The sequence below is a fragment of the Gallinula chloropus genome (genome assembly GCF_964237585.1).
Source record: "Gallinula chloropus genome assembly, chromosome: 3".
Classification (NCBI taxonomy): domain Eukaryota; kingdom Metazoa; phylum Chordata; class Aves; order Gruiformes; family Rallidae; genus Gallinula; species Gallinula chloropus.
In genome coordinates, this window is record NC_140087.1 from 22,048,834 (window position 1) to 22,068,757 (window position 19,924).

Here is a 19,924-nt window from a genome sequence, read left to right on the forward strand (position 1 = left end):
AATAAGTATGGTGAGATTTATTTGAAGAGTAGGGAGTTTTGTCTGTGTTTATTTTTAAAAAAGCATGAGGATGCCAGAGTTCCAGGTATTTTTTTAGGATAAGTTCATGAATTCTTCAGATGCGACTTTGAAGCTTTTTCCAAACTTTTGAAAGTATAAGTAATAAAAATGGGTGGGTTCAGTGCCTCAGATGGAATCTCCTAGACGTAAAATCCATCTACTAAGGTGTTTCATATTTTCTAAAAGCTGAAATCGTGCAAACTACAGCCCAAACTACGAGGTGCTTGTTAAGCGTAGGCAGAAAACAGTGTCAAATGTTCTCTCGGCTGCCTTTCATAATCACTTGTTGGCTCCACTCCTGCAGGACCTCCTACAAGGAGGTCTTGGCCATGTTCTAAAATAATACGTTTATCCATAGGCAGCAAAGGCTACAGCTGCAGCCTGCTGTTTGTGTGAGATTTAAACACCCATGGTCTTTTAACTTCTCTGAATTCCTCATTAAAATGCTGGTGTGAGTTTCTACAGCCACCTCAGCAGAGAGCAGCAGTCCAGCAAAGAAGCAGTGGAAGAGGTTGGCATTGTATGTTTCTCTTTGAAATGTGGCAAGCCAGGGAATAAACTTGGATCCCCAATCAAGAAAAATTGGAGAAGTAAAAGTATTTTTACCACTAGCTGCTCTGGGTAGGGATTCTGGGGAGGCAGCTCTCCAGCAAGGAACTGGTGGTGAGTAGTTCAAGGAAAGACTGTAGTCTTAACATGCTGAACAACTTCATAGATGCCATTGTCTTCTTAAAAATAAAAGGATTGCCCACTTTAACACACGAGCTAGTTTGCCTTTGCCATCTATTTATAACTCTGGGAGCACAGAGGAGGCAGGATAGGAATGTCAGGACTGGATATATCTGTGTGCATGATTATGAACAGGTTTATTTGTCCAAAGAATAATGAAAACCAATGGCCTTAAACTGAAGCCAGACAAGGTCATCTTGGAAATAAGATACGAGTTTTTAACAGGGAAAATATTAGTCTTTGGAAAATACCACTGTGGGGAATGTTAGTGTCTCCATCTCTGGACATCTTCAAATCAGACCAGACCCCTGGTGCTAGGGGGAAAGTCCAGACCCAAGAAGACAGACTATGTGATCCAGTTCTAGCACATCCTCCTCAGTTTTTGAATATGAGAAGCTTTGTAAGGAAAACAAGAGCACTGAATTTCAGCCCAGCTTGAAATGGACAGGTTCAACTCTATTACATCTGTTTGCTTTTACTAGATGTGTAATGACGTAGTTAAAAGACACGGTAAATAGTTGTATTTCAAATCTCCCAAGGTATGTGAGCTTTTGAAAGCAGTTTCTCAAGGATAGTGTGTACCTGATTTATAGACAATTCCTAAGACAAATTGAGTCAGTTCTGCCATATTTTGTGGTAGACTGTAATGTATTTCCTGCCTGGTCCTTGTGAAGACCTGGATCTGTTCTTGGGTGCACAGTGTAGTACTGCATGACACATTCAGGTGTACTGAAATGGGTGGGCTCCTCTAAGGAGTGGTAGGATGACACTTTTGCAGTCAGATTGGCAATTAATATTTGCTACACACACATGGCAAAAATAATTTTAAATTTAGAAGAGACTGTTTTCAGAAGCTTAAAATAAAAACTTCTGAGTTTGACATTCTTACGATGATCATTCTGAGGCAAGTGCATGGTGGCCCTAGAGGGGCCAGAGTTGTGTGCAGCATGAGCGACAGCTGTAAGAGTCAGCCCTGTTACCAGAGAAAATAATTAGGTAAATAGGAAAAAGGGAAAATTGAAAGCCAGGAATTAGAGAGCTTTTTTCTCCCTAATGTCCCTTGCGGAGATGGCTATATCCTAGCCTCAAATTGAAGTTTAAAAGTGTTTGGGGTTATTGGTTCCTAATATCTGAGATTCTGCCCATAATTTTAAAATGGCATCCACAGCCAGTATTGCATGAATTTGGGGTGCCTTTGTGTCCAAAACCCTTTATTAGATGGTTTGCTGCAGTTTAAAACCCTTCAATTGCTGTAGGCACTTGCACAAATCTACTTAGCTATATAAAGCTTTTTTGCAAAGGATTGAGTAATTTCATGTTCTCCTGACTTTGGAGAGGCCATGAGAATGAAATAGCTTTATATGCTTTCTCCAGAATTTTATTGGTCCTGATATATTGCTGTCCCAGCAGAAGTTGAGTCTGGTGGGGAAACTGAGACACCTATGCAAAGGAGTAACCATTGATGTAGATCCAGTAGGTGCACCATTTGAAAGGGAAGGAGAATCCAACCTGAGGACATTACTGAAGAAGGCTTTGGAAAACAAAGGTTCTCATCAGACTGTAACAGTGAAAGTTTGAGAGCAGGTGTAGTGCTGACAGAGAATGAGCAACTGAACTTCTGCTCACATAATTATGTTCTACCTTCTTGTTCAGATTCAGTAGTGTAAAGCATTCATCACATCCTAACCTAAAATACTGCAGAGACCTTCTGTGCTTTGCTAATAATTTCTGACAGGTTGTCCTAGAGGATAAGCACATTTCAGTGGTGGATGAAGAGGTCCCTGTATGCCTTGGCCATGTATCAGCTGAAGTTTGTAAAATGCTTTGGAATCCTTTGGGGCACAAAACCACGTAATGTAAGGCCATTACCATGTTTGCTAAGAAAGCTGGCTTTGGTGCCACAGATGACAAAATCTCTTTTAAACTTTGAATGACTACAGCTAGAATCTGCATTAAAATAGTGCAAGGACAAGGTAAAACGGGATTTAGCCATAATTTCAGTGTTGCCTTGGCACTGCCTCTTCTTCATGTAGTCAATGTTGATCCTACTCCTTTTCACCTTCTTCTTCTGGGTTCTCCAAAGTCCGTGACTATAATCATGGGGTGGACTTGGCTGCGGTGTGTAGGACCTGGAATGTGTTTTTCCAGCAGCCGTGTCTGGATTTGTGGCTGACTTCTTTGGCTGACGCTACTGCTGGCTCTGCTGGCAGACAGATCTTCTTGGGTGGGGGCTCTTTTGGGTTCACAGGGCTGTCAGCTCACTTTCTGCTCTGCCCTGGATGCTGTTTTCCTTGAGTCATGCTTTTTTGTTGTTTTTGAAAGACTGTTTGTGGACCAACTTTCGAAAAACACATGATATGGCAAAAGTCTTTTTCTACTTCAGGATTCTTGTAAATGTTTTCCTGCAAACCAAGAGTACATGTGCACAATCCCTCAGAGAAGTAACTGCTGCTGTAGACATGGTTATTTCCAATTAAGGCTGCTCACCTGGAGGTCCTTCTGTGGCATATTCTATCACTGGTATTGTGGTGAATCCCAATTTCCATCACAAAAAACGCCCTGTAGTGCCATTCTCTGAAATAAGACCTTGATCTGCAAAGGTATTTAGGTGACTAACCGTTATGTAGGTGCCTCATTTCCACTGACTCATATTAAGCACACTAACTGCTTTTAAGGATGTGGGCTTAAACCTTGCAGGCAGTCAGAGGCAGCAGGTCATGTGGGTGATGCCAGCTCAGCAGGATGGATTCTCACTCACAGTCCCGGATTTCCACCTACCACTTCTTTGCTGACTAATAGCTTTGCTGGAGCTTTGGTAGGTTGCTGTGAGCAGTTTCACTGGGGGATGAGATATATCCATCCATATTAAACTGAAAGACCCTCTGCATCCTGGTGAGAGTCCTCTAAGTTGTTTTTTCTTTTTCTGAGATTTTGAAACATGAGTGATCCTTTTGCGTGTGTGTGTGTGTGTGTGTGTGTGTGTGTGTTTTTTTTGATCCCTTAGATCTTTCTTTCTCATTTTCTTTTGCTTTTTCTTCCTTTCTACTTTTCCTTTTTTCACTTTTTAGATTCCTTCATAGAATCATAGAATCACGGAATGGTTACGGTTGGAAAAGACCTTCAAGATCATCGAGTCCAACCATCTATCCAGCCCTACTAGGTCCAACACCAGACCATGTCACCAAGTACAACATCTACTCTTCTTTTAAACACCTCTAGGGATGGTGACTCAACCACCTCCCTGGACAGCCTGTTCCAATATCTGACAACCCTTTTAGTAAAGAAGTTGTTCCTAATATCCAACCTAAACTTCCCCTGACACAACTTCATGTCCTGTCATTAGATACGAGGGAGAAGAGACCGACTCCCACCTCATTACAAACTACTTTTAGGTAGTTGTAGAGAGTGATGAAATCTCACCTGAGTCGTCTTCTCTCTAGACTAAATGATCCCAGCTCCCTTAGCCACTCCTCATAAGATTTGTCTACCAAACCCTTCACCAGCTTTGTAGCTCTTCTCTGACACTCTCAAGCATCTCAATGTCCTTCTTGTACTGAACACAGTACTCCAGGTGCAGCCTCACCAGCGCTGAGTACAGGGGAAGGATCACTCCCCTTCTTCTGCTGGCCACACTGTTCCTGATGCAGGCCAGGATGCCGTTGGCCTTCTTGGCCTCCTGGCCACACCTTCCTTCAGGGATGGCATGGAAAAGAAGGAAGGCAGGAAAGTAAGGGGGAAAAAAAGCTTAAAAAATAGGAAAACTGGAAAATCAAAATATCTCAGTTTGGAAAAGCAGCCTCTACTTTTTAGAAATGCTTTGAATGGAGAATGAGGAACTGTAATCTTAAGAACTGGATTGAGGCAATAATTCTCATAATATGTTAAAACTGTTTTCAGGAAAAAAGTGTTTCCCTTTCTATGTTAGAAGCATTTTGCATTTTGATGTCTGTACACCTTAGACAAAGCTGTGGATGTCAACTCTAGGCCATATTGGCATGTCAACAAAGTTCATTTGGCTTACCCCATCATCTGACTGTGCCCCTGGCTTTCCAACAGCAAAGGCACTGGTTTACTCCTGGGCTTGTCTCTCAAATGAGCCAGCTCTTGATATAAGCTGCTTTTCTGCGTTGTTGAGCAGCTAATTGACTAGCATTAAAGTCAATACCCCTATATAAGTCCCCTATATGGCTGAGCTTGAGTCTAATTATTTCCAAAAGAGATATATGCACAGAATATGTTTTCTGAGGGGAACTTTCCCTGGAGTCCACCCTGAGTACATTTTTATCTTTTGAACCTTCTAATCCATCTTTAAAACACAGAAGCAGGACTAAGAGGGAATTAGTAAATAATGATATGGCTTTGTGCAAGAGTAGTGGGAATATCAAGTTCTTCTTTTGCAAAGAAATGGGAATTCCAGCTTTTTGACAAGGAACAAATTTTTCTTGTTGTAACAGGAAGTCTGAGAAGCAGAGGAGAATTGCAAAGTAACATGTTCTGAAGCTGCAAAGGAAAATGGGAATCCCTGAATTCTGGCTTACAACAGCAGTGATTTATACTTTTGTTAGGCAGACATGAGAATGGCATAGCAGAAAACAGTGGTTTTCTGTTAGTAATCCCAACTTTGCTCCCTAAGCAATTGTTAAAGAACAGGTTTTTTGGTGGGTTTTTGTTTGTTTGTTTTAAACAAAAATGGTATGTGGGTTTATTAATTTTACAAATACCTGACAGAAAATACATCCAGGAAGTGTTTCTGAGTAGAGTAGACATAGGAGCAGCATATTGTTCCCATTAACAGTTTAGACATGTAGCGTTAAGAGATGTAAATAGATAATTCAGTTGAATGAGTCAACACTTGTCTATTGCATTTTGATTTGTAAATATCATAAAGCAAGAAATTATCAAACAATAATAGCTGGCAAGCTCTCTTGCCTACCAGCCACAGATAGATACTAATGGGTTTTTTTCTGCAATTTGTCCAGTTTGCTCTTGAAGTTACTAGCAACAATAAGACTCCTGCTGCTTTTCTTCAGATACTCATCTCTAGTTAACAAAGCTCATTGTTAAGAATTTCCCCTCATATATTAATTTTCTTTATTTTTAGTTACACCTTCTTGTTCCAGCTTGGTTATTTATTCCCATCCTTGGTGTTTACACTCTTCAGATACTTGAAGTGGTTAGCATATGGCTGTTGGACATTGTGCAGACAATCGAGCATCATTCCTTTAATATCTGCCCATAAATCAGCCCCTCCAGCTGTTCAGTCATTTTTATGTTTTTTTTTTTTAACATACACCTCATTCTGTTGCTCTCTTTCTGGTATTGAAGCACCCAGCATTTTCCAGATATTCCTGCATGTAATCCCCCCCCACAAAGGGAGGCTGAATCATTCACCCTCTGGTGCAGTATCTGTGCCATATACACAGCTAGCTATGAATTCCAGTTTGGGTTGCTGTCTTACATCTGATGATAGCTTGGTGCTTTGTAACATGTCTTAAACTAGATGTCTGTTAAAATAGCACAACATTTTGAACTGTTTGAAAGCTTGAATGAATACATTTATGGCATTCAGAAATTCTAGGAAAGATGGTGTGAATTGGTGATCACAGATTTGCATAAAAACTAACCACAAATAAGGACTAGATGTAATATTGCTGTGTCAGGAAAGGATGTAAAAGGAACAAATAATTTGATATGGTTTGTAGGAAGGAGATGTGGTTGTCACATACTGAATCAGAAAAATAAGCCTGGAAGGATCTAGTCCATTATCCTGCCCAGAAGGAGTATGTCCAGAAGGATGTTGCTCCTGATGGGATTATCTTTCCTCTTATTAGGACATCCAACAAAAAGGCAGTAATTTCTACTGAGTTCCAGTATTTACAAAGCAAGCCTGCTAGAAGGCCTTCCCTGTTTTCCTGAATAGTTTTGATTTTCAGGCTTCTCAGGAGGATTAGGAGTTCTCTTTTTTGCTACTTTAAATTACAACATCATTGAAATACAGAGCTAGGACCTGGGTGCATGTGTTCCTTGTGACAAAAAGAAGATGTAAACGATGAAAGAAATGCAGTTACTATGTGGCCTGTCATTATTAAACTAGTCCTCTAGTCACAAAATATTTGAGCAGCCATGACCAGAAGGGAGATGCTAAAAAGAAGTTCTGTCAATTCAACATGAAAGTCTTTATCTGTGCTGGAGTCCCAGTCCTGGTAAAGATACTTGCACTAGTACTGAGCTCATTTGCACCAGCTGAAGACCTGTGATCTGTGTAGACTGAGTTTGCTTGAAAAATACAGAACTGTGGTACAGATTTAGCCCCAGATCCTTGCACATGTACCCAAAGTTTCCTCTGAACTAACTAAACTTCACTTGTAAAACAGTGTCAATTCAGAACTGTCCTACTGGATAAAACCAGGAGTGCAAAGCCTGCCAAACTGCCCTGGAAATGCTGTGAGAAGTTATTTCTTTTTAATTACTGTTTGGAATACTAAATTATTTGGGGAGGGGACGGATGTAAGTACACTGCAAATTATTTGCATTTTTGCTGATACTTAAATCCCACATTCTATCCAGTGTCAGGAAATGCAGGGAGACATAATGGATAAAGTGCTACCCCAGTCTAGAGAGTGTTTAGCACTCTGGAAAATGGTCCAGATTGGATATTTAAAGCAAAATACAGCACTTCTCTTAAATCTCAGAATATTCCAGTTCCCATGTATTAGCATTTACCGAAAATGTAGTGTAGCCATACACATTGGTCATTCTTACCCAAAACCAGACTCATTTGATGAATAAGGAAACAGACGTTTAAAGGTAAGTACTCAATTTCTCAGATTTGAGGTGTGGTTATTGTAGAAATCAGGTGTTCAGATACATACTTTCTGCCATTTTCTGGTCATAAATGAATTAATTGCAATATCTTCTGTGTGGAAAGTTTTACCCCAAATTATGTGTCCAGAAAGCATGGAAGAAATGCTTCATACCTCACAGAAGTAAGAGGAGTTCTTTGGAATATGCACCTATCAAGTGGGAACAAGGCCATCAAATTTCACCAACATTGCCCCCAGTGTCCCTTAAAAAAATAACAACAAAGAAATTGCAATGAAATCACATCTTAATAAAAGGAAGTACTTCTATCTCACAACTCAGTAACTCATAAAATCCCAGTACACTGCCACATAACTTTGTTGAGCTTGATTTACCCTACTTTGCTTTCAGCACCTAAGAAAGGCCTAAGTAATGAGTGAGGTCATTCAAGAAGTTCTCTACAGTCAGTGGAAAGTGATGGACATCACTAGAAGGCAATACAGGTCTTAAAGTCTAAGATGTAGCATTGGCAGAAAACAGATCTTCTTTCCCCAAATTAACTTGAATAAATCTTTTAATTAGGAAAAAACCCAATCACAACTAAACTAAAATAGAATCACAGAATCACAGAATTACAGAATCACAGGGGTTGGAAGGGACCTCGAGAGATCATTGGGTCCAACCCCCCTGCCAAAGCAGCTCCCCAGCTCATATTGCACAGGTCGGCGTCCAGACGGGGCTGGAATATCTCCAGAGATGGAGACTCCACACCCCCCTGGGCAGCCTGTCCCAGTGCTCTGTTACCCTCACTGGGTAAAAATTCTTCCCCATGTTGGTGTGGAACTTCCTGTGCTCCAACTTGCAGCCATTGCCCCTTGTCCTGTCTCCAGAGACCACTGAAAAGGGGCTGGCCAATTCCCCCTGCATCCCATACTTAAGATATTTATAAACATTAATTAGGTCCCCCCCTTAGTCTTCTCAATACTGAACAGTCCCAGCTCACTCAGCCTTTCCTCATAGGGGAGATGCTCCAGGCCCTTAATCATCTTCATAGCCCTTCTCTGGAATCTCTCCAGGAGATCCCTGTCTTTTTTATACCAGGAAGCCCAGAACTGGACACAATACCCCAGGTGGTGCCTGACCAGGGCAGAGTAGAGATGGAGGATCACCTCCTTTGGCCATGTTCCTCCTGATGCCCCCCAGGATTCCATTGGTTCTCTCAGCCTCCAGGGCACACTGCTGGCTCATGGCCAACCTGTCATCAACCAGGATCCCCAGGTCCTTCTCCACAGAGCTCTTCCCCAGCAGGTCATTCCCCAGCCTGTACTGATACAGACAGTTATTCCTTCCCAGGTGCAAGACTCTACACTTGCTTTTGTTGAACCTCATTCGGTTTCTCCCTGCCCAGCTCTCCAGCCTGTCCAGGTCTCGCTGGATGGCAGCACAGTGTTCCTGCGTGTCAGCCACTCCTCCCAGCTTTGGATCATCCGGTACTTGCTGAGGGTGGATGCTATTCCCTCATCAAGTTTGTCAATGAAGACATTAAACAGGACTGGACCCAACACCGAGCCCTGGGGAACACTGCTAGTCACAGGCCTCCATTCAGATTCTGCTTCACTGATCATGACCCTCTGAGCCTGGTCCAACAGCCAGTTCTCAACCCACCTCACTGTCCACTCATCTATCCCATGCTCTCTCAGCTTTGCTATCAGGATATCATGGGAGACAGTATCGAAAGCCTTGCTGAAGTCAAGGTAGATGACATCCACTGCTCTCCCTCCATCCACCCAGACGGTGATGAGATCATAGAAGGCTATGTGATTGGTCGAGCACGATCTTCCCTTGGTGAATCCATGCTGAATTACTAGTCAGCTGAACCCACACACACTGAATCTCTCCAACCAGCCTCTCCCAGTCAGTCATCTCACTGTGGGATTCTTTGAGGAGATGGATACTGACCTCAAAATCAGACTCTGGAAGCAAAGGGAGGAAAGATAACTTTGGAATCAAAACTTTATCACTTAAAATATCCTGTATCTAATATTATCCTTTCTTATTTAACTTGAGATCCAGTCAGGGTAGAGATGGAATACCTGTTTTTTAAAGATGACACTTAAAAGAACTGCATAGAGGATTTTTTTGTTGTTGTTGTTTCTGTGTGTTGTGGACAGTATATGTGCATGTAAATTTTAGTTATCTGTTATAGTTTTCAAATATATTTCTAGGTTTGGTTCTGTTTCTCCTATCTTGAGTGAAATAGGGGAGATAGGAAGAAAACTAAGAGTTAAAGTATCTACTTCTAATAAACTAGGAACTAGGGTAACAGTATCTAGCAGTGTGTATCTTGCTAAACACTAATGCTCTACTAAACTTTAATGTAAAATACACTGCTTGCTCTGTCTCTATTTTACTGAAGTTTTCTGTTCTAAAAGTGATTATTTCTCTTCTGTACAAGTGGGTTGTCTATGTCTAAGCTATCCAGCTGCATCTCCACATATGTTCAATGAAAAGAATTGGACACTGCCATGGGGCGAATGCACAGAATCACGGCACTGTTCAGGCTGGAAGCAAACTCTGGAGCTCATCTAGTCCAGTTTATGCAGCCTCTTGCCCATCATGTCTAACACGTCTGCAGTTTTGTGGTAGAGTAGCCTAAAATGGGGTGCAGAACCCCAGATGCAGCCACGCAAGGGCTGAATAGAGGCAAAGAAATACTTCCCTTGGTGTGCAAGCTGCGATCTTGCTATTACTGTTCAGTTGGCTCTCTGCTGTGAGGGCACGCTGCTGACATGTTCAGCAGGTTGTCCATTAGGATGCCCTAGTCCTTTTTTGCCAAGCTGTTTTCCATAGGGTTGAGCCCTAGTCTTTACTGCTGCATGGAGATACTCCCTTCTGGGTGCAGGACTTTTGCATTTGCCTTAGCTGAACCTCATGAGGTTCCTGTCAGCCCATTTCTCCAGACTTCCCTGATCCTTATGAAGAGCAACCTGTGCTCCTGCGTATTGACTGCTCCCCCAAGTTTGGTATCACCCATGAAGAGGCTGAGTGTGTCCAGTCACTAGTAAAGTATTGTCCTTGCTGAGACAAAGATGTGCAATACCTTTTGCTCTTCCCTTGTCCATGGAGCTGATCATCTCATCATAGAAAACAGTCGGGCTGGTCAGGTACCATTTGCCCTTGCTAAATCTCAGTTACCTTCTTGCCTTTCAAGTGATCAGAAGGACTTCCCAGAGGATTTGCTCCATAATCTGCCCAGGGGGTGAGGTGAGGCTGACTGAACTGGGTCATCCTGCCAGCCCTTCCTGAAGATGGGTGTGAAATTTGCCTTTTAAAATCATCAGTACTGTCCCCCAACCACAGTGACTTTTCAAAGATGATGGCTCTTTTGCAAAATGATGTCAGCCAGCTCCCTTAGCACCCTCAGATGTATCTGATCTGCATGTGCTCAGTTTGCTAAAGAGTCCCTGACCCTTCTGTCCTCTCTTGTGGGTATGGTACCATTCACAGACTCTGTTGGTAGCCTTCAGGGGCTGGAAGGCCTGAGGACACACCTACCCAATGAAAACTGAAGGGAAAACAAAGCAGATGGAGTATCTCAGCCTTTGCCATGCCCATTGTCACTCAGTCTTTTGCTCCATCAAGCAGAGAGCCCACATTGCCATTAATCTTCTCCCCATCAGACATACTTTTCTTCAGTAACTATAAAGACAGAGCAGGCTGATTTGCTTAGTCTTCACTAATTTTCAAAAGCCTGGAAAACAATGACTTGACTCATACTTCGGGTTCAGATAAACCTTTGTTTTGTGATCGACTGTTGCCATTACCAACCCGCAGTGGGCTGGGTGCAGCCTGGGCTGGTGGGATGTTTGCGCTGGCTGACAGCTGACTTCAGCAGCCCGGCGGGGTAGTGCCACCGCATTGCACAAGGAGCAAGGGCTTTGATCGAGCATCAAAATTGGGGTTTTCAGGCTTCTACTCTTTGTTGTGTTCTGACTTGTATACTGGTTTTAATTACTTGAGGAGTGATTCATGGCAGAGAAACACATCCCTGTGATCAGTGTGGTCTCAAGCAGTCCAGAATTCTTCCAGCTCTTTGGAGGTTCCTGCTGGTGTGCAGAGTGACATGCACTTGGTTTACACGTCATGTACAGCAGTTTTTTTAGGGTCTGACTTTTGACATGAAATGGTATTAATTCAAATAAAGACATCAAAGATAGCTTTTCTCTTATGACCTAACACTAAAGGAAGATGGTACAGAAGATGCCTGTAAAATATGTAGGAGCACGTAAGGGAAAAGTCATCTACATGGAGAAGTCATTCTGCTGTCATTCTGCAACACTTCTCTTTTAGGGTCAGTTTTACTTGCAGCAGGCACACTGTTAAGGCAGATGTTGCCTTTTTGGGTTCTGCCTCTTGAATGTTGGGCTGTGCTGATTTAGCTCAGGTTTTATATGTATCAAGGTTACAGTAAAAAGCAAAACAGGTGACTTAACCTGAACAGTGCAAAACAAAGCAGGAAAGAAGCATTTTCTAACCTAAAACGCCTAAAGGGAATGCTTTACATAATATTGGGGGGTGCAGAGTGTGTGTGGGTGTCATGATAATAGTGAATGGAATGAGAAGGGGTATTTATGAGAATGTAAAAATAAACTGGTGAAAAAGATGAACTAGTTTATCTCATTAACCTCTCTGCCAGTCCAGTCCTTCCTGTAATATCCACTGAAATAACTATTCCAGGAGATTTTTGCCTGCCAGGAGAGAGATGTTTCCATGCAGCATGCAACACGCCAAGGGCCTGTGTGGCTTGCAGTGAGAGCGAGGGACGGGTTCCAGGTGACTTTAATGCCTTTTCAATCCAGGTCTAAAGCCTACAGTTAGCCTAAGACTACAGTTAAACAAGACCTTCCTGTTCTTAAAGGCCCAGATCCGCTGTAGCAGGCAGTGCCAGATTAGCGATGCAAAAATGACTTTATAGATTTTTAGGCTGCTGTAAAATTAATCTTGGCTACCTGCAAGCTCAGAGTACATCTGTTAGCAAGGGAGGAACATGGTATCACTACTTCACCCTCTAGCTGGAAGAGGGAAGGTGGCATACAGCCACTATTGCTGCTTTGAATTACCCAGTATTTCCCCTCTATGGAGAACCATCAGGAGAGCAAAACTGCTGGGTTTCTGGCTCTTTTGCACCACCGAAGTGACAGAAAGCAGCTGGAGCAGATCTGAGACTGGAGCCATGCAGCTCATTTCATTTAGCATGCTAATATATTTTTTTCCTGCTTCTGAGCTGTACTGCAAATGGCAAAACTTTCGATTTGCTTTAATTACACAATATGTTAAAATATAACTAAGCACTCATCATACATTAATTGCCAACAGACTTCTGAAGACACTTACTGACGTTGAGTAATTACATAGGAGATGTGTGTCTCTCATAAAATGGATAATCCTCAATAAGTTTATTTCTTGCAATCATTTTGTAATTGTTTTACACTAACTATATTTAGATTTGGTAGCATAAATCATAAAACACCAAATTATTATTTAAAACAATATTTTAAAAGTCTAAGCTATGTAAGTTAATCCTACAGAAATATGTCTTCAATAATCAACTGGTATTTTAAAAAAAATGTAATTAGAGTCTTATTAAATCTAAATTAAAAGCTCACATGAAAAACAATTTAAAAATAGATATTGAAACCTAAGAATTCACACTCTTCAGTGTTTGCTCCTATTACAATGCACACTTAAGAATTTGTTAATTTTTTCCAGGTGGACAAAAACAAAAAGGGTTTAAATTTGTAGCTAGTTTCAGATTTTAAAGTAAACAGGCTATTTAAATGGAAGGCCATGGTTTGCCCTGTTTTACCCATAAGGGAACATTTAATTTTAAGCACATCATAAAAATAAGGCAGATGAACATTTCTAAGCAACTTTGTGCCATTTGAAGGGAGTTTTTATTTTCAGTTCAGACACTGAACTTGTTTTTTCCTACATGCAAATTCTAGGTCGATGATAGGCACAGGGAAGCAAAACCAAGGACTCGGTGGGCAGGTGTTCATTTCCACAAGATGAATTAAAGAGAAAAAATCTGTAGAGACCAGAGAGTATGAGGGCATAAAGTATAGTGAGCGTGCTCAGTTCCTGGAGTGACGCTGAGCTTGATGCAACTAGTTAAGTCTAAAGCCCTGGTTTGCTCTCCTTGCTTTAATGGAAAGGCAAAAATCCCAGCTCTTAGCTATTGCAAAGCAAGTTTTTCGTCACTGGGCTATTACGAGGTTGTCTTACCACATCCCATAATATGTTTATACGTTGAAATCTGCACTTGGCATTTCTTCTATCGTATTCACAGGGCAAAAGCCAAATTAGACATAGAAGCAGAGAGACTCCTGTGTAGAAAGCAGCAAGAAAGGGCAGTGTATGAATTCTTTCTGGTGTTGCATAGAGTGTAATATATGAGCTACAGTTGCAGGCTGTGCCTTTTGAGCTCAGATGTCCAATAGTTGATGCTTTCATATACTGCTATCTATATGACAGTCATGATTTTGCTGTCTTTCAGTCACTGCTAAGTATTTTTCAGAATCTCAGGGTAATTTTGCCATCTTTACTATATATTTCATAGCACAGAAGTCTCTTTAATGTCCATTGTTCTCAAAGGATTGCCTTTGGGAACTCAAGGGATGCTTGCTTGCTCTCTTGTGAAAGGAATATAATTAACTTAATGGAAGAGAAACAAGCTCATTGGAGCGGGGTATCCTTAGAACATTTCTGACAATTTGGGGTGCATTTTCTGAAACATAAGTTTTCATCTCAGCTGCAGGATTGGATCATTCACCTACTTAATCCTGATGAAAGCAGTGAAGTGACTGGAACGTGGTTTTATTTCTCTAGAAGGCTGACATAGCAAAACAGCTTGAGCTGGTACCCTATCATCATCTCTATGATTTGTCTATCTCACTGGATGTCCAAGAAAGGAAGGTGGTCTAGCAGCAATAAAAGGGAGGCATTACAGACAAACACAGACTACAGAATCACAGAATCACAGAATTTTAGGGGTCAGAAGGGACCTCAAGAGATCATCGGGTCCAACCCCCCTGCCAAAGCAGGGTCCCTAGGACAGGTCACACAGGTCGGCATCCAGATGGGGCTGGAATATCTCCAGAGAAGGAGACCCCACACGCCCCTGGGCAGCCTGTCCCAGGGCTCCCTCACCCTCACTGTGTAAAAGTTCTTCCACATAATGTTGCAGAACTTCCTATGCACCAACTTGCAGCCATTGCCCCCTGTCCTGTCCCCACAGACCACCGATGCTGGCCATTTCCCCCTGTGTCCCACACTTATTTCTAAACATTAATAAGATTCTCTCTGAACCTTCTTTTCTCAGGCTGAACAGCCTCAGCTCTTTCAGCCTATCCTCGTAGAGGAGATGCTCCAGTTCTTTAATCATCTTCAGTTGACATTTCCCATGCATCACATAACAGCATGTCCTCCCCACCTCTATATGTTAGCCTACGTGTAAATGCCTGTAAATGTATGTGGCTTATATGTCAGGCATCTGGGGGAGTTACTTCTTGGTTTAGTTGCAGTAGAGGTGCTCAGCTGTTAAAGAACATGGGGAGCAGCAAGCAGAAATGCCTAGAAAGAGCAGGGTCTCCATAACATGGAAATCTGTGGTCATGCTAGGAAAGGGTGTAGGCTGGGTAAGAGCCGCGGTCTGGCAGATGCATAGGCTGTGTTCTGTGAAAGAGACTTCTTGGCAATTTGAAATACTGCCATACCCACAAGGGCTTGTATGAAGAACTTCACTGGAAACACACCCTGAAGGTCTGAAGGTCCTTCTTTGCTGGGGGAACAGTTGCTTTCCTTTCTGGTCCCATTGAAGTTTGCTGTAGAAGCTGCTGAAGTGAGTTAAGTATTTATTAGCATAGAAAAGACTTGTGTAACATAGTCCCTAATCCTTTTCAGTGCCTGCTGCAATGGATAGGCTTGATATTTAAATCCTTCTTTTGTCTAAATAAGAGAATGCACACTTTCTGCTTGACAGAGGACTGGCTTTCTAGGAAAGGATTTGTAAAAAGTGGCTTTAGGTCTTCTTGCTGGCTTCAGAATACTGTTTGAGTTACTAAATACAGATGTCCCAAGTAAAATATCTGCCTGCCTAGAAGCAGCGGATTAGGTTTAAGGACAAATTTGATCCTCCCTTTTACCTTTTTGAGCCTTTGATATATACTCCAGATAAAGACCTAAAGCTCTTACCATTGTGTTCCTGTGGAGGTCAGGAAAGAGTTCTGACGGCTGTAATGTTCATGAGACGAGATGAATGCTCTTATTCCCTGGCCTGTGGAAACTCAAAGCCCAAAATAGTGGATCAAGTCATCCTTATGGCAGTGCACTTGGGTAGTTTTTGAAGAGTTTGTTCAAGGACCTACAAAACTAATTTACTCTCTCTCTTTTTCAAATATTCTTGATCTCCATTGACTACAAAAGAATCTAGACAGTCAAAGATGCTTAAAGCTGTTTAAGTGACATCCCACTGCAGGACCCTATTGGTCTTCAAAATCTGAACCTGAGTGTACCTGAAGATGTTTAGCTCTATTTGTTCCCTTTGCCCCTCTGCCTGCACTCCTGGGTGGTGGCAGAGGTCTTAACATCTATGATAGCTCCTTTCTAGCTGGAAATAGCTCTTTCCTGAAATCCTTCTCTCACTCTCTAATGGATTAGCCACAACATATATTTGTATAAAGGAATGGAGCCCAAACTCTATTGCCAGGAAAATGGAGGACTTGGTAGAAAGCTCCCTACTGATTCACATGCCAGAATGTTTTATGCCAGGAGTCCTAGCAGAAATCTCAAATATTTATACTTAAGAAAACAATATTTCTTAAGTTCTCTACCTCACATTTTTCTGTAGTATCCATCTATATAATCTGTAATCCAAAACAGTAACCAGAACGGAACAAGTGATGAAAGAGATGAAAGGTATATATGGTTCATTGTCATTATGATGCTGAAAGATTTTTATTTCATGTATATGGGTGAGGCAAACGTATGTTACATATAGGGAACACAGAAACAGTAAGTCCTGCTTTACAGAAGAAAATACATTTATTTATATTTTATATAATATATAATATTTATATATGTGTTGTTTTTTTTTTTCTCAGGCCCACTTTCATCATTTTCAATCAGAAAACACTGATTTCTTTCAAAATTATTTTTGTATGATGAATATCTTCTGAAATTCTTAAGCCTTTTACATACCCTATGATTAATGTCCAGGGAAATCAAAGAAGTGGATTGCAGTTTTAACACTGTGTTTGTAAGGAATGAGCAAAATTCTCCTGTTTACCCTTTCTCATCATGTGGCTGGCACAGACAACAAGTGAACATGAGCTGTTTCCTCTGGTTTTATGAGCTTCTGGTTTGTGGAGTTCTGTTGTTCGTAAGCTGTAATGTGAGATGGCTGTGAGAGAATGTATCAGTCATGTCGATCTCAGCATTTTACCCAAGGTGGATGGGTCAGCATGACAAAGGCTATCTAATGTCAGAACTTCTGAATTATTTAGGTTTTCTTCAGAGGGTAAACAGAAATTCCTTTACTGTCTGAATTATTAACCTTATTCATTTATGTGTTTCAATAATGATGGAATTTAAAGTGCTGTGTGAAAGCAGTGACTTTTTCATATTTTTCCAACTGTAGGTTTGATTCTGCTTCTGATAATTCTTTCTAAGTGTATATTTGTACTTCATCTGCAGAATTTCCTGTGGTTTGAAATTCTTTTGCTGACATGAAAACAGTTGTGATTTGAAAAGCAGAACAGTGTTGAAACTGGTAATACATAGAGCAGTTGAACTTATTAATATGGCTCAGAAACAGGATAGTAGTAAAAGGTGCCATTTCCTATGTGTCAGTGGAAAACCTATGAAATGGAGGGCTGGGAATCTCTCATAATTGCATTGACAGACCGTGCAAATAGCAGGATCCACTTATAGAGGCTGACTTGAAGGACCTAAAGATCCAGTGTCAGTCCCAGCAGAGACTCTATATGAATTTTGTTTGTACAAGAGGCTGCTATAGATGTAATGAGGCAGCTAAATACTCCTCTTGACGCTGTCTCTTTGGGAGCTTGTTGCATTTCTGCTACCAGACGTAAGAGAGGAGCTGTGAAAGCCTTTCCATCCCACTTCCTCCTGCCTTGCATCTCATTAGCATTGGCTTTTTATCGAGGATGTAATAAGACTCTAGTCAGTGTTAGGTATTTTCAATAACCTTTCCTGAAGTAGGATGCTGTGGGACTCCTGTAAGGCATTCAGCTCCCTCCGCTGCCCACACATGATTTGAACACTGCTCCGTATGACTCAGTGCATTTCTGGCCAAGTGCCTCTTCATGTACATTTCCTTGCTAAGCAGCAGTGTCCCCTTCCTTAGTTAGAAGCATATTTTTTTTCTTTACATTGTTAAGTAAAAGGGCGTATTCCAGTGCTCCCCGCTTCTTTCCACAGTCATCACATCCCCAAAGCGTAAATTTATCACCTGCTGAAGGGAAACTTTTTTTGTGGGAGCCACTTGTTAAAATACTGGCACCCACCCCGTGCCTGGGCCACCCACACAGCCTGGCTGCCTGGAGGGGTTTCCATCCTCATGCACTACGTTATCGGCTATACTACACTCCCTGCCCCCTACAAGCTCAGCGGGCGATCCAGGACCCACGTTTATGGCATTGACCCGTTAACTGCTCTCCTCTCTTCTCCCCATCAGGAGAGGCTTTTATTTCAAAGTTTTCATGTATGTGGTAGCTGAGTGTTCCTTGTCAGACATGACCGCCCTGTGCTAGCTGCAGATCCATGTTGCAGAGGTCTCAGAACAGCTCAGGAGAAAGCAAGGTTGAAGCTAGCCCTGAAATGAGTGGGTGGAAAGAGAAGGCAGAAAATCTCTTTTCTCTCTCCATGACGTCTATAAAGCGATACTCAGCTGTGGCCTGTTGAAGAAACATTTATTGCAGCCTTATGACCTTTATAAAAGGTAGAAGAAGGGATATCCCCTTGCTTTTTAGTGAACCACTCCTAGAAAAAAGAAACATATATTGGGTTTGCATGACAAGGTTTTGGTAGTGGGGGTTAATGGGGTGGCTTCTGTGAGATATCGCTAGAAGCTTCCCCCTGTCTGACAAAACCAATGCCAGCTGGCTCCAAGACAGGCCTGCTGTTGGCCAAGGCACAGTGGCAGAGTTAAGAAGTGGGGAAGAAGCCCTGTGCAACAGCAACAGCAGCCAGAAGGAGGAGTGACAAGATGTGGGAGGAACAACCCTACAGACACCCAGGTCAGTGAAAAAGGAAGGGCAGGAGTTGTTCCAGATGCCGGAGCAGAGATTCCCCAGGCAGCCCATGGAGAAGATCGTGGTGAGGCAGGCTTCCCTCCCTGCAGTCCTTGAAGGTTGATGGTTTGTTTTAGTTGGGAATGGATATTCTCCTGTGGCTGTCATCTGCTTGACACCTCCACAGGCACATCTGCACTGAGTTGGTAAAGGAGAAACATAAGCTCCTCCTCCTCTCTCTGAGGGCTTGTGGAGGAGCTGGAAGATGGTGTGGTAGAGCTGTTTGGAAAATGGACTTTGAACTCAGTGAAAGAAGTTAGAGCATTTTGATGTTATTGTTGTCTGGAATTACAGTATAAAGACAAAATTTTAGAAAGTGTTGAGAAAAAACTTTCTCAGGAAAAAATGATGTGGAGGAAAGAGCTTTTAGACATTTTATGGCCAAAATGAAGCATTTCAGTATTGTGAAAGGAAACAGTAAATTGAAATGTCAACTTATAGCTGAAACCATTTGTTTCAAGCCATATATTCAAACAAAAATTATTTTGTAAGGGTGATTCAAAGCTAAAATTTTTTTGAGACATGAACATTTTCTAAATGCTAAGGAAATCAGGTTTTCTGAGTGAAACATTGCATGGAAATCCCTCAGCTACCTCTAAGTTCTAAACTGCATTGTGCCAGAGTTATTAAGCACAGCAAATGTTCCTTGTGTTGCTCAGTAGCTCTGGTGAGCATAAGGAAAACTGCTGGGTTTGAGCTTCCTTGCCACCTGCCCCTGTCCAGAGACCAGTGGTCCTTCTTTCCCCTTTGAGCAGAGGAGTATGGACACCACATGTCTATCTCCTTCCTGGCCACTTTCTGCCAAATTGTGCTGGGTTCACCAAGTATTTTTAACAGTAAGTTTCTTTCCAACCTGGTTCTCCACTAGATTTTGGAATGGTTACATGTGCTGTTATGCTCTGAGGAGATTTAGAAGCTTTGAAGCAAAGCAATAGGCAGAGGCACTAACCTTTCAACCTACC